Source organism: Mus caroli, unplaced genomic scaffold (assembly GCF_978045245.1).
Source record: "Mus caroli unplaced genomic scaffold, Mus_caroli_1 scaffold_13, whole genome shotgun sequence".
In the NCBI taxonomy this organism is placed as follows: Eukaryota; Metazoa; Chordata; class Mammalia; order Rodentia; family Muridae; genus Mus; species Mus caroli.
In genome coordinates, this window is record NW_028227268.1 from 73807058 (window position 1) to 73820823 (window position 13766).

The following is a 13766-nucleotide window of genomic DNA, read 5'->3' on the forward strand; positions in this document are numbered from 1 at the left end:
CCATTCTTGAGCAGAACTACAAGTTTCTCCTGGAACAACCTATGTGTGTCCAGTGTCCACTTCTAGGCTTCAAACCATATTGTACTGAGGCAAGTGGATACAAAAGGGAGGGCAATAAGATCACTGTTAGGTTGTTAGTCTTAAAATTCATCTCCCCCCCAATCGGTCCATTAATTTTCAGGTACTCAAATAATAAAAATTTATGTTTTCTGTCTTCGAATTATAGTTGGTTTTAATGGGAGAGACAAAATAGAGTCTGTTCATTCCATCTTTCCCAGAACACTAGGTCATAGACAGATAGACAAATAGACAGGCAGGCAGGCACACATGCACACAAACACACACACACAGAAAGAGAGAGAGAGAGAAAGAGAGAGAGAGAGAGAGCACTTCACATAGACATACACAAAGAGACACAGACACACAAAAAACATTCACAGCTTGAGCATATCTGTTTTGAAATGTTAGCAATTTTAACTTAAAAAGGATAAAGCAGACTGGGGAGGTGGCCTGTGGCTCAATGGGTAAAGGCATTTGCTACCAAACCTAATGACCAGAGAGAACTGACTGCCATAAGTTATCCTCTGACTTCCATAGGTGGTACTCACATGCCCTCTAGTACATAAATAAATTTAATAAGATAAATAAGGACTTTTTTTTCTAAAGACAGGATTTCTCTGAGTAGCCCTGGCTGTCCTGGGACTTGATGTGTAGACCAGGCTGGCCTCAGAATCAGAGCTCTGCCTGCCTCTGCTTCCCCAGTGGTGGGATTAAAAGGCATGTCCCATCACCACCCAGGAAGTAAACTATTTAAGAAACCTGTAGCAGAGCTGGGCCTTTAATCCCAGCACTCGGGAGGCAGAGGCAGGCAGATTTCTGAGTTTGAGGCCAGCCTGGTCTACAAAGTGAGTTCCAAAGAAACCCTGTCTTGAAAAAACAAAAAACAAAAAAAACAAAAACAAATACAAAAAAAACCTGTAGCATAATGAAGACTAATGTGCCAGTTACTCTTCCCCCTTCTAGCAGCTCTCCCTGTGTTAGTTAGCTTCTGTTTAGCAAACTGCTCACGGGCAGCAGAGTACAGGGAAACACCAAGGCCTGTTTATTTGTGTTTTATTGTTCGTGACATCTGCCATCCAATTAGATGGAAGAAGAGCTTTCCTGGGTTATCTATTGCATCTGGCATGTGCCTGTCTTCAACACTGGAAACTGCTTCTCACCCTTCACAGTACCATTAAGCAGCACAAGGGAGTCCCTACTTTACAGTTAGGAAATCAAAGGCTTGACAAGGTCAAGTTGTGTCTGGACCATCCAATTCTCTTGGTTCCCCATGCAAGCCTCCATCTGTCCTTGGGAGCTGTGCCTTCTTCAGCATTCTGGAACACCTTCCGTCCCTTCTGACTGCAGACCGCATTGATGGAGACATCACTTGGTAACCCAGGTGTGCATCCTGCAACAAACCTCCTGTAAGACACTCCTTTCTTGTCAGTCAGCTGCCATCTGTTCTCCCTTCCCAGTCCCACTCACCAGGATCAGGGTGACCAACCGCCACAGCAGCAGAATTTGGGCAACTGTACCGAGTACTTACTGGATATATACTAGTTGCCATGAAATACGCTCAAAAGTCCAAGGCTTTAATCTTCCCAACAACCCAGCAGGAAATTCTCTCATCTGTGAATAATGAAGATGAAGCGCTGAAAGACGGACTTGCCCAAGGCAGTATTCACAACTCAACCTGTAACCCTCCAGAATAGACTTCTCTTCCCCGACTTACACCGGCTGCTTGGCCCTCTGAAAGCACCCTGAAAGACCCATCCCAGACAGGAAAACAAATGAGGCCTCGGGGCAGCTCTGACATCTCCACTGCCTTGCCCTCAGCCCAGCTTCCAGGAAGGCACAAAGCCTCACTGTCCGACTCAGTCAGAGAGCCTACGGCTATCTAGCCTGTCAGCTATCCAGGCACAGGAAAGGGTCTAGACTACAGTGGTTCTCAACCTTCCTAATGCTGAGACCCTAATCGAGTTCCTCGTGTTGTGGTGACCCTTCGTCGCTATTTTTCGTTACTGTAATGATGCTACTGTTGTGAATCGTAATGTAAATATCTGTGTTTTCCGATGGTCGTAGGCGACTCTGTAAAAGGGTCATTCAACCCTCCAAAGGGGTTCCCATCCATGGGCTGAGAACTGCTGATCTAGGGTAGGAGAAGCACCAGATATTAAGCAGATGCAAGCAGAAAGGTGATCCATATCCTGGCGTGCTTAGATGTTGGTCTAGGTAACCATACTCAACCCCACTGCCAGCAAAAAGTCTTCGTGGGTGTTGGATAACAAAAGAGCCCAAAGTCCATCAGCCAGAAGAGAGTCCACACCTCCTACATCTCTTAGCAAGTGAGGAAGAAAGTCAGTTCATGCCATGCTGACCTGCCTTCGTTCATATTCCCCTACGTTCTGACAATGGCAAGACAACAGGCACCTTACAGCCAATATGGCGCCACAAAACTCAGCCTGCCCATGGGGAAGAAAGGCCTCACTGGGACTATTAATAGACTTGCTAGAGATAGAACTTCAGCCAGGACACATTCTAAGAGGTGAAATTATTACAAAGGAGTCCGATCAGTGTGTTCCTGAAAACTGGAGGGCACCATGGGTTACTAGAGAGAGGGTTTCTTCATTCCAAGTTATTGTAAAATATATGAAAAGCTGAAATTGCCTATAAGAAAGTTTTGTGTTTCCTGTATGTAGGCTTTCCATCCTTGGATTTTTGTTCAAGCTGATGATAAAGTGTGTATATAGGTTAGGATGTAGCTCACATATAGAGCACTTGATTCCAGGCATAAATTAGTAACTAGATAAATCCTGTGGATGTGCAGAATACAGTGAAGGGTTAAAAAAAAAAAAAAGCTAATTCTAGGACTTAGTATTTGCCACAGGTCTCCCTTAAAAAGCAGGCAGTGATTAAAAATTAAGAAAATTTACTGTATGCAGTAAATTTTCTTCTTATTATGAAATACCAGAAATTAAAGAGGTAATTAACCACATTACAGATTTTTTGAAAACTAAAACAACATACATGACTAGCAATGAAATAGACATGTTAACACTATAATAGAGTGATTTGCTCTAGGGTTTTTTTTTTTTTTTGAGGGGGTTGTTTGTTCGTTTGTATTGCTGTTGCAGTTTAGTGTGTTACAAAAACAAAACAACAACAACAACAAAACTCCCCCTCATAAAAGCATCAGGAATTTAAATGAGGATGAGACAGCCACAGACATGCTTCCACCCTGGCCCAGCTAACAGCAGAGGCAGGAATTGATTCCAACAGAGTCTGGCATGAGAAATTTGGGGGTGAGCTGAATTTCAATAACATCTGAGAATGTCTCAAGGGGAGGCCTCTGATAAGGCCAGCAGTCATCAGCACAGAGATGGGCCGTTTCTCTTTTCCCAGAATCCCCTGTTGGAAGCCGCTAGCAGGGAGACAAGTCAGCTGAAGAGAGCAGTAAATTAAACACACATCAGTCCATTGGCAAGTTGGGTTCCCAAGGGGACAGCAGCGTGGCTGGCTGCAGTCCCAAGGAGGGGAAATCCAGGGACACAGAAAGCCCATCCACCAAGCAATCAGCTGCCGGTCCCCGTCAACTTGCTTAGAAGTGGCATGTTTGACTGACCCAGTGTGCCCTAGGTCAAAATACTGTTTTTCTCTGACAGCTTGGCATGGCTCTGCTTCTGCACGGGTGAAGTTTGCTAAGGATTTAGTGAACAGTCTGAATGTGCTTATAGATAGTGGCACCTTTGTGCATAATGTATAAATTACATAAGTCATGATTTTGAGGTGCGGGATGTGGTTTTGAGACTCACTGTGTAACCCTGGCTGGCCTGGACCTTTCTACACAGATCAGGCTGGCTTCAAACTCACAGACATCTTCCTGCCTCCTGCCTCCTGCCTCCTGCCTCCTCCTGCCTCCTCCTGCCTCCTCCTGCCTCCTCCTGCCTCCTCCTGCCTCCTCCTGCCTCCTCCTGCCTCCTCCTGCCTCCTCCTGCCTCTTCCTGCCTCTTCCTGCCTCTGCAGTGCTGGGATTCAAGGCATGCACTCCCATATTCCAGCACTGAGCTGTTTCCTGTCTCTGCTTAATATTCATGCCTGTGTCCCTAAGAATTCCCATTCTAACTCATCAGCACTGAGTCAGTCTCCTTGAATCCAAGCCAAAATAAGACCGCTCTCACAAACCCAGACTCTGGGGAAATAAACGTTTCTTTTGTCTGATTTATTCCTTGTGGAGAAAAGTAGGGGGAGAAGAACTGAGAAAACTCTGTGGTGTGTGTGTGTATGAATATTTACCAAATATGTATAAATACCATTTTTATCATATACAATATTACATATACAATATTTACAATATATATCCTTGGCTGTCCTGTAACTCACTCTGTAGACCAGGCTGGCCTTGAATTTCAAGATCCACCAGCCTCCCAAGTGCTGGGATTTAAAGGCCCGTACCACTACCTCTTGATGGGTTTTTTTGTTTGTTTGTTTTTAATTTCATGAGTGGCTTTTCCTCATCTTCCGTTTGTATCAGGTTCTGACTTACACGTGTACAAATGGTTTGGTGCTCACTGCAGCTTCTTTCCTCATAAGGAAGAGAGCCATATAAGTAACTCTGCAATGATGATGTGCTTCTGTGTCCGTGCATGGCATGGGCATGTAACTGACTACAGGGCCCCCAGAAAAGGACATCGGATCCCCTGGAGCTGGAGTTGCTGGCAGTTGTCAACCACCCAATGTGATGCTGGGAAGGGAACTTGATCCTCTGCAAGATCAGTCCATACTCTTCACCACTGAGCCAACTCTCCTGTTCCCATGATAGCTGTCTTAGAATTCTTGCAGAGAAGTGAAAGACAGCAATGTTGCTAGTGATTAAAGTGCAGGGACTATGGGTGACCTTTTACATATCTCTACCACATTGTCTGTAATGTGTATACATTTTATTATTAGGAAAAAAGATGGAGGTGCAGGGAAAGGACAGGGTGCTCCTCCTTGGGCTTTGAAGGTATGAAAACCTCCTGATATCAAGGTCTGCTGGGTACCCAGACCTCTAGGATTCAGCATAAGCCTGCCAGTAAAACAAAGCTTCGAGGGACCCCAGGAGTCTGTGGTTAGAAGTTAACATGATCTTACCTTGAATTGTGTGCATTTCTTGCCCCCCCTAAGGGGAACCCACATTCCAACTGAATGATAGGATTCCATCAATACAGTTTTTAACCTCCACTTTGATCAATTTTTACACTATGTGGTCATAAAGGGTGGAAGGCAGAAATTGTTTCCAGGCGAACACACAGGTACACTGACCTCCCTGCCCCACAGTGGGGTAGCCTGTGCTTCCAAAAAGAGACAGCCTGTTCTGAGCTGACAACAGGGTTTGGGGGGAGAGAGAATACAGAAGAAAGCATAAACTAGTGAAGGGGACTGGGTGGATACCGGTGTGCTCCCCTGTGCAAAAAGAGACTAGACATGTAGGTGGCCCTCTTACCACCAGATCACAGACTATTCTCTTCTTCCTGCTGGCTCACTGTGTGCTCAGCACAGCGACAAACACTTCCCTCTTACTTCTTCCTGACAGGTTTGTCACAATAAGTCTTGGAAGTTCTAAACTACAATAACTTTATTCATTTTATTCCCCAGAGAAAGAATTGTTCCTATTCTTGCATACCAACAAATGCAGGGACACGGCAGATCAACTCAATGTCTGTGAAACGTGCTTGCTTGCAGAAAGTGTGTAGCTTCCTGCCTGTGTCTTTCCAGTCAATGGCTTCTAAGTGATAGGACTAGGGCCTTTTTATTGCTCTTAACTTTGTGAGAGGAAGAAAGTATTTTAAAAGTATTTTAGAATAGCAATCATAGAGAGCTTATATATCAACGTGGATGCTAATTCGCAACAGGGCCAAAGTTGATAGGCTGAAAAATATCAAGAGTAAACCATATGAAAAGTTCTAGAAGGTATGACATGTACATAAGACAAATGGAGGGAGGGGCAAGAAGGACGAACTGAGGGAGAAGGGAATGAATCTAAGGAAAACCAGGTATCGGCTCCGCTAGGGAAGAAAGGTACTGCTGACTTCAATGTGTGGCCGTCTGACTGAGTTGTTGAGCTGCCAGACCAGGAGAGGAGACAAGCAGCTATTGTTAGAGATGGAAGCCCTGGGGGCGGGACATCAGTATCTTCAGCAGTTTCAGAAACTCTGAGTCTAATCAATTCAACCAAACCTGACTTTGCAAAGTCCCGTCTAGTGCAATTTTTTCAAACTACCACAAGAGGGCACTCCTGCCTAATGAAGACCAAAGTCCGACTACACACTCGTTTCATATACCTAGATTAAAAATTAATCTAGAAAGTGAAATTATGAATGAATTTCATTTACTTCTAATTTTCTACATTTTACAGTAGTATTGAAGCTAACACATTGCTTTCATGGTTACTAAAATATTTATAAATAAAGAACTGATGAAAATTAGCGCCCCGCCATCATCCAATCAAATGGAGTGAAGATCCGGATAGACACTACCGCAAAGAAGACTCACGTGTCCAGCAGATACTGCAAACTGTTTGAAATGTCAATCTCCGTAGCCATCAGGAAATGCGAAGTAAAACTGCTTTGATGTCCTATCTCATCCCAGTCGAAAGGGCTATCGCCAGGAAAACAAATGCTGGGGATGGTGTGGGAACATGTGTCTTATACTGCACTTGCCGGAGTGTGAACTATTTATTGAAAATAGAACTAAGTGCTAGAGCGATGGCTCAGTGGTTAAGAGCACTGACTGCTCTCCCAGAGGTCCTGAGTTCAAATCCCAGCACGGCATGGTGACTCACAACCATTTGTAATGTGATCTGATGCCCTCTTTTGGTGTGTCTGAAGAGAGCTACAGTGTACTTACATATAATAAATATATTTTTTTAAAAAAAGAGTTAGGGAAATAAAATGTAAAATATGACTCAGCTGTGCCACTCCTGCATATACATCTGAAGGATTCTGGGTCTACATACCTCACAGATACCAGTACGCCTACATTGTTGCTGCGATGTCTACAAGAGCTGAGAAATGCAGTCGCCTGGATGTCCATCAGGCAGATCAACACCTAAGGGGCATGTGGTGTGTGCATACAATGGAATTTCATTTAGCTGTAAGAAAAAAAATATCAAATCATAACACTCAGGGTGAAGTAAAGAGAGCCGGAGATGGTTTTGTTACACGAAATGAGCCAGACTCAGAAAGACAAATACCGTCTTTCCTTTCATGTGGAACATTGATTTAAGTATGCGCATGCGTGTGTTGAAAGGAAGACGACCATGACCTGAGAAAAGAGGAAGAGATCTTAAAGGGAGAAGTGAGGGTAACGGTATAAGGCAGTGGTTCTCGGCATTTCCTAGTGCCGCGACCCTTTAACAGCTCCTCATGTGGTGGTGACCCCCAACCATTAAATTATTTTTGTTGCTACTTCATATCTATAATTTTGCTACTGCTATGAATCGTAATGTAAATATCTGATCTGCAGGATATTTGATATGCGATCCTGTGAAAGGGGCTGTTCGCCCGTGTGCGCGTGCGCGTACACACACACACACACACACACACACACACACACACTCACACGAGAGTCGAGACCCAGAAGTTGAGAACCGCTGGACTCAGCGCCCACAAAAGAAGAAAGGAGAGTGGTTTGGAAGAGGCCGGGGGTGGGGGAAGGGGGGGTTGGTTTGAGCAAAGCAGAGAAGGGCGGACAAAAGAACAACAAATGGTGGCATACACATGTGAAGATGCCACAGAGAAAACCAGGGCCCCATGTGTGAATTAATTAATTTTAAAAGTTAGTTTTAAAAGATTTGCCCTCTGACCTTGTATTTGATGAGACAGATACAGGCGCTGGGGTATAATATGTGTGTAGCTGGCAGGTGACAAAGTATTGATTCTTGTATTATCTCAGTGGGGAAAAAATGTGAGTCACTAATCTTTTGATGTCCTTATGGGTTTAAATTCTCATAATAAAAACTTGAAAAAAATACTTCAAATATAAAACTGGAAAAATCTGGGCATGAATAAAAGAATATACCCATTAATTCAAAGATAATTTCTACCTTAGTAATAGAGTAAACATCACTGAGAACACCATACTCACCCTTCGGTACTAATGGATAAATGTCTGGAATTTCTCATCCTGGAAACATTTGTTTAAGCATTCCATTCTGGTTGCAGAGACTTCTCCACTTCAAGGACAGAACAGGAAAGCCGAGAACTCCAACCGGTTACTATTTTAACTTATCAAAAACTTTCAAACAGCAGCTAAAAATAACCATTAATTTTGCTGGTCATGGGTTAAACATTGAGGAGGGCTTGACTGGCTTTGACTGGCTGGCTAGTTGCTGCTTCACACCAAGTTGTAGCAGATACTGACCCAGGCTTGGAGTTTCAAAAGGCTCCACAGGACTGAATATCAAAGACGGTTCGCTCACACAGCAGCAAATGTTCCTGACCACTAACCTTCCCATCTGGCCTCACCCGTGAGCTGGTCCCAGAACAGTGAGATTTCTCACACGCTTAGCTTTCAGCCCAAGGTTCTAAGCCAGCAGTTCTCAACCAGACCCCAGATATCCTGCATATCAGATGTTTACATTACAATTTATAACAGTAGCAAAATTAGTTATGAAGTAGCATTGAAATAATTTTGTTTGGTGTCACCACCACTTGAAGAACGGTATTAAAGGGTAGCAGCTTTAGGAAGAATGAGACTCATTGTTCTAAGCAATCCAGGCAGAAATCACACAAGCTTCTTTGTTGTTGTTATAGCCAGACATCGGACACCCTCCAGAGAGCCATATGTAAGGCTTGGTCCCCAGAGTCATGTGCTGGGCAGTGAGATCTACAGTCACTTGGAGTTGTGCTCCCTAAAGCAAGCTGTAGGACCCTGGCTTATCTCATCTGTCTGCTTCCTAGCTGGAGATATGAGCAGTCAGTGATACACCCATCCTACCACCAGTCAGCCAAGTGGCCCAGCTTAGACTTGAACCTGCCAAATCACGTGCCAAAATAAACCTCTACTTCCGAGATGATCTGTGCCTACTATTTTGTTATGGTGGCATAAAGGGACTAATGTACCTTCAATGACTTCTGTTGGAGCTTTGAGAACGATGGAGTCAGCTGTTCCCAGTGTGTGCTAATTGTTTCTTCTGGGAAAGAATGGAGGGTTGTGGTGAGTTCTAGCTTGTGTGTGTGTGTGTGTGTGTGTGTGTGTGTGTGTGTGTGTGTATGTGTGTGTGTGTGTGTGTGTGTGAGGGGTGATATGGACACTGGTGTCAGTCTGTAAAGAACTCTTTGGCCTCCTTTCCACTTTCCTGATGCCTAGATCCATCTTGGAAGGTGAGCGGAGAGCCACATGTTGAAGATGACGCCTTGGTTTATCTGTGTGTGTTTCCTGTCAATTGGCACTTCTGGAGATGTGTGTGGCCTTTAAGAAAACTACTTTTGTGTGATCTTGAGAGAGTCTCACCACCACGACAGGACAGCAGGACAGTTCTCACCGAAGCCAGTGAGGGTTCCCAGAAGTTTAACTTTACCTTTTCCAGGTCAGGCAGGATTCTTAAAGCATAACCTTCACTCCTGTTTTTCTTGGTAATAATGTTTAACTAAAAATCAATTCAGCTGGTGGATTTCGTTCGTAATCTCTTTTGCTGACAGCATGCCTGTGTGTTGTTAGTGGCCGTGAACCTTTGATCAGGCACTGACTGCAGGCCCTCCTCTGGCCTGTCTTCCTTTCTCCCAACCTAACGTGTATGTGAGTGTGTGTGTGTGTGTGTGTGTGTGTGTGTGTGTGTTAGCTGGAACTCTTGCAGCCAAGGAATGACACTTAGAACAGAGGCCTTGTGCTAAAGAGGGTGAGCCCGACACAGGCATCTGAGGCCCTGATAACATCAGAAGCCACTATGCCAGGCCTACATTACCTCCACCACCTTTGTTTTTTAAGGTTTATTTTAGTTGAATGTGTGTGTGTGTGTGTGTGTGTGTGTGTGCCTGAGTGTGTGTGTATTGTAGCACATACATGTAGGTGCCCCAGGAAGCATAAGGGGTCGAATCCCTTGGACCTGGAGTTACAGAAGAGCTGCTCCTCACTGATCAGTCATCTCTCCAGCCCCTGGCTCTCATTTCTTTAGATCCGTATTTCCTGTTGCGGGCAGCTAAATCTAGTTCTTAGTCACTTACAGTTTTAGTAGGAAGAGCCACACTTCGAATGAGCAAGGGGGTGAGGGTAAAGCAGACCAACCTCAGCGCCATCCACATGGTCCCCGTTCACACAGCCTCTAGGGCTGCCCCTCAGCTTCCATTAGACTTAGGTGAAGGTGTGAGGCCTCAAAGTGGGGTGAACCAAGGTGAACACCAGAAAAAGGAAGCAACAGATTTCCCTCCACAGGACTCTCTTTGTGTCGCTTCCACATATTAGATCATCTTCATAAGCTTCCAGAAGATACTACTATCCTGACCTCATAGACTAAAGTGCTGGCAGGACCACTGTGTGATCCAGAGCGAGACATACAGACAGTGTGCCCAGTGCAGACTCCAGCTCAGGCCCATCACATCTGGATCATCTGTGCCACCAGGCTTGGTCTCTGAGCCTCTGGGAAGAGAACACTGCATTTGATCCCTTAGCTGAAAGGGCCTTTAACCTCTGCTTCCAAACATAAACTCCCTGTGATTTGTCCAGGCTGGGCAAGTGTGCTGGGTAGAAAACAGGACCAAGGACTTCTGGGTAGCAAACCACTTGCCACTTGGGTTAGGGTTACACCTGGAAGTCTGAAACTCTTTAGGATGAGGTGAATATTATGTTGCATAAATTTATTAGTTATGTAAACATATATAAGCTAAGTATTTGCAGATAAGTAAATGTTCTATTTGTGTGAGAAAGAAGTCTGGTAGAATCCTGCACCACGGTATAAATTTGGTAAAGAACTGGGCCGCCTTGTCTGGCCTCAGTGGGAGAGAACATACCTAGTCCTGCAGTGACTTGATGTATTGGGGGGATGGGGAGGGAGAAATGGGGGGAGGATCTGCATGAGGGTGTACTGAGAAGACAGGGAGGGGTTGATATTGGAATAAAAAGTGAACAAATTTTTTAAAATCTGGTTTAAAAAAGTATAGCTGTTATTGTCATCTGTTTTGTCTTCATAAATTATGTAATGAAGGGGAGAAGACATTCTTAGTAAGAGTTTCCAACCAAGCATGGTAATTGCTTTCTAATTCCCACCCTCTCAGTCTTCCCTAAGTCCTTCAGTTCTGGGAACTCACCCGACAGGGATCAGATGGGGAAGTCTATTGAACACTCAGAAGCCTTGCCACAGAGACCTATATTGAACATCCTGCATCTGTGTGGAAGTGACACCTGCCAGTAAGTCTGATGGCCTATAACTTAGGCAGGAAACAGGAGGTGGGACATCCTGGAGGCAGAAAGGATTCTGGGATAGTGGCAGGCTCGGGAGATACGCCCAGGAACGAGTGATAAGACAGACACACGGTACCTGAGCACAGGTAACCAGCCACGTGGCAGAAGGTAGGCTAGAATAAATGGGTTTTTATGATCTAATCAGAGAAGAGCCTAGTTATATGGCCAAGGATATGTCCAAATGTAAGTGTATTTGGAGTCTGAGTCTTATTTCTGGGAGCATGGAGCTGGGGGGAAGAACCAGTCAACTTCTACAGAGGCCACAGCCAATACATTTGTCTACACTGGGGTGAGTCGCACCACAAATGTCAATGAGACCTAGGTAAGAGGGCAAGGACATACGGAAGGCATAGATAGCAGTTCTGAAGCCCTCAGAGTCATGAGTGAGTGGGCATAAGTGACCTCAGGGTGATTGTGGAATCTCTAAACCAAAAGGTAGCAGAAGGCAAAGGCATTTAACAGCATGGTGTTTTCAGCTGCCACGCCCACGTGGTTTCCATAGGAGCACAGGAACACAGGGGTTCCTAGTCAACTCCGCACACATGACCTCCAAGAGCACCATAACGAGCAGCAAGCAGACCTTGGGGCATACTTCAAAAGCAAACAGAATGCGAAGAGACCTCAAAAAGGCACTTGTTTCAGGGAACCGCTGAGGAGTGCAGGCTGCTTTGAAGTATCCGTGCAGCTTTAGTGGGCTTCAAGTTATCCTCTGCCTCCTTGTCCTGCTTTGTATGTCCTCGGCTCACTCTACCCCACCCAGCATCCATGGCACGGCACGAGACCACCAGCTGCAGCCTGGAAGTCTGCTATCACCTGCTGCCTTGGGGTCAAATGAGGCTGGAGAGGGGAGTTGAAGAGGGCACTAAAGGATAGACTAGTGCCTGTCCTTTATATAACCAGTATCTCAGTTGTTTACAGCATGCATTCTGTCCAAATCCTAGGTCTGCCCAAGCCATCCCTATGGGCCTGATCGAGTTCACCTCTGTTATACTTGCCTCTCCTTTGGTGAGACTGCAGTAACGCAGACCTGGCAGTGCTCAGAACAAAGCACGTGGCCAGTGACTGTTAAATACATTAAGCGCTGAGACCATGAAGTCCGGACAAACTACTCCCCACTCCACGGTCAGGAATGTTGTGTCTTCTCTCCAATCCCTGTGTCTGTAGCTACAATGAACCACCTCCCTTTAAAATCAAAATCAATGTTAATCCACCTCAGAGCAACAAGTGGGGGGGGGGGACACAACCAAGGCCACCAAGTAAAGGGGTGAGATGTGTGAAATGAATTCCACTCTATGGTCTGCAGCCCTAAGCCCCCAAACAAGGCCGTTAGTTCCCTCTTCTTCCCTTCTGGATAGAGCTTACCCAGTGATTTCTACCACCAGTGGCAAGACCCAAATTAGATCCTGTCATAAGTCGGTGCCTCAGTTTTCAAGTATCAATTTGTTAAAGAAAAAAAAAAAATTGACCTGGGGAGGTAACCCAGGTAACAGAGTTCTTGCGATGCAAGCAAAAGAACCTGAGTTCAGCCCCCAGAACCTCTCTATGTACAAATGCCAGTGTGGCAGCACCGGGACGATGGAGACTAGTGGACCCCTGGCGTGGGTCACTGGCCAGGCAGCCTAGTATAATGGATAAGTTCTCTGCCAGTGGGAAGCCCTGTCTCAATAAATAACATGGACAGTATTCTGAGGAATAGGGCTCCCATAAAAAGGCATACATTTGTACCTACACACACACATACACGCACACGCACATGTACACGCACAGAGTGCTGCCTTTGATATGTGTAAAGTTTGAATCAACTCTGAGGGTGGGACAGACATACTCTGGTTGTCATTATCCTGACCAGGAGCCTTAGGTGCCACTGCATAGCCTGCTGCATACGCACTGCAAACCCTGGGCTCACTGGCAGCTTGTGGAGTTGCCCAACAGACACTGCCTGAGCCAGCAAAGGGTATGTGGCACAACGTGGAGTGTTCAGATGCCAGGGTTTTGCTATTTCTGTTTTGCAGACCACTCCCAGACTTACTTGCCAACTGAGGAGCCTGTGGTTAGCTTGAGATTACCAGCAGGCCCGCAACCTAGGGCCCTCCTCACAAGCTGGCCTTGCTACCTCACCTGGTCCCATCCTCAACTGTCCCTGTCCCCCAAACTCCCCACAACCCTATTTTTCTTGTCATTCTCTTTCCTTGAGGTGTCCACTTGCTTTCTTTCCTGTAGACTTTCCTCTCTCCCTTTGCCAACCCCTCCCCCACCCCTTCACCTCCTTCCCTAGGACACACACACAC

General features: G+C 45.5%; 1 long non-coding RNA gene across 1 annotated transcript; it reads right to left on the minus strand.

Moving 5' to 3' along the window:
- Positions 1–3: 3 nt before the first annotated feature.
- On the minus strand, positions 4–8590 carry LOC110306178 (uncharacterized). Its single transcript, XR_002379232.3, has 4 exons — positions 8167–8590; positions 7037–7171; positions 1589–1671; positions 4–1450 (listed from the first exon to the last, which is right to left on the minus strand). It is a non-coding gene; the product is annotated as an uncharacterized LOC110306178 (long non-coding RNA).
- Between the last annotated feature and the right edge of the window lie 5176 nt (positions 8591–13766).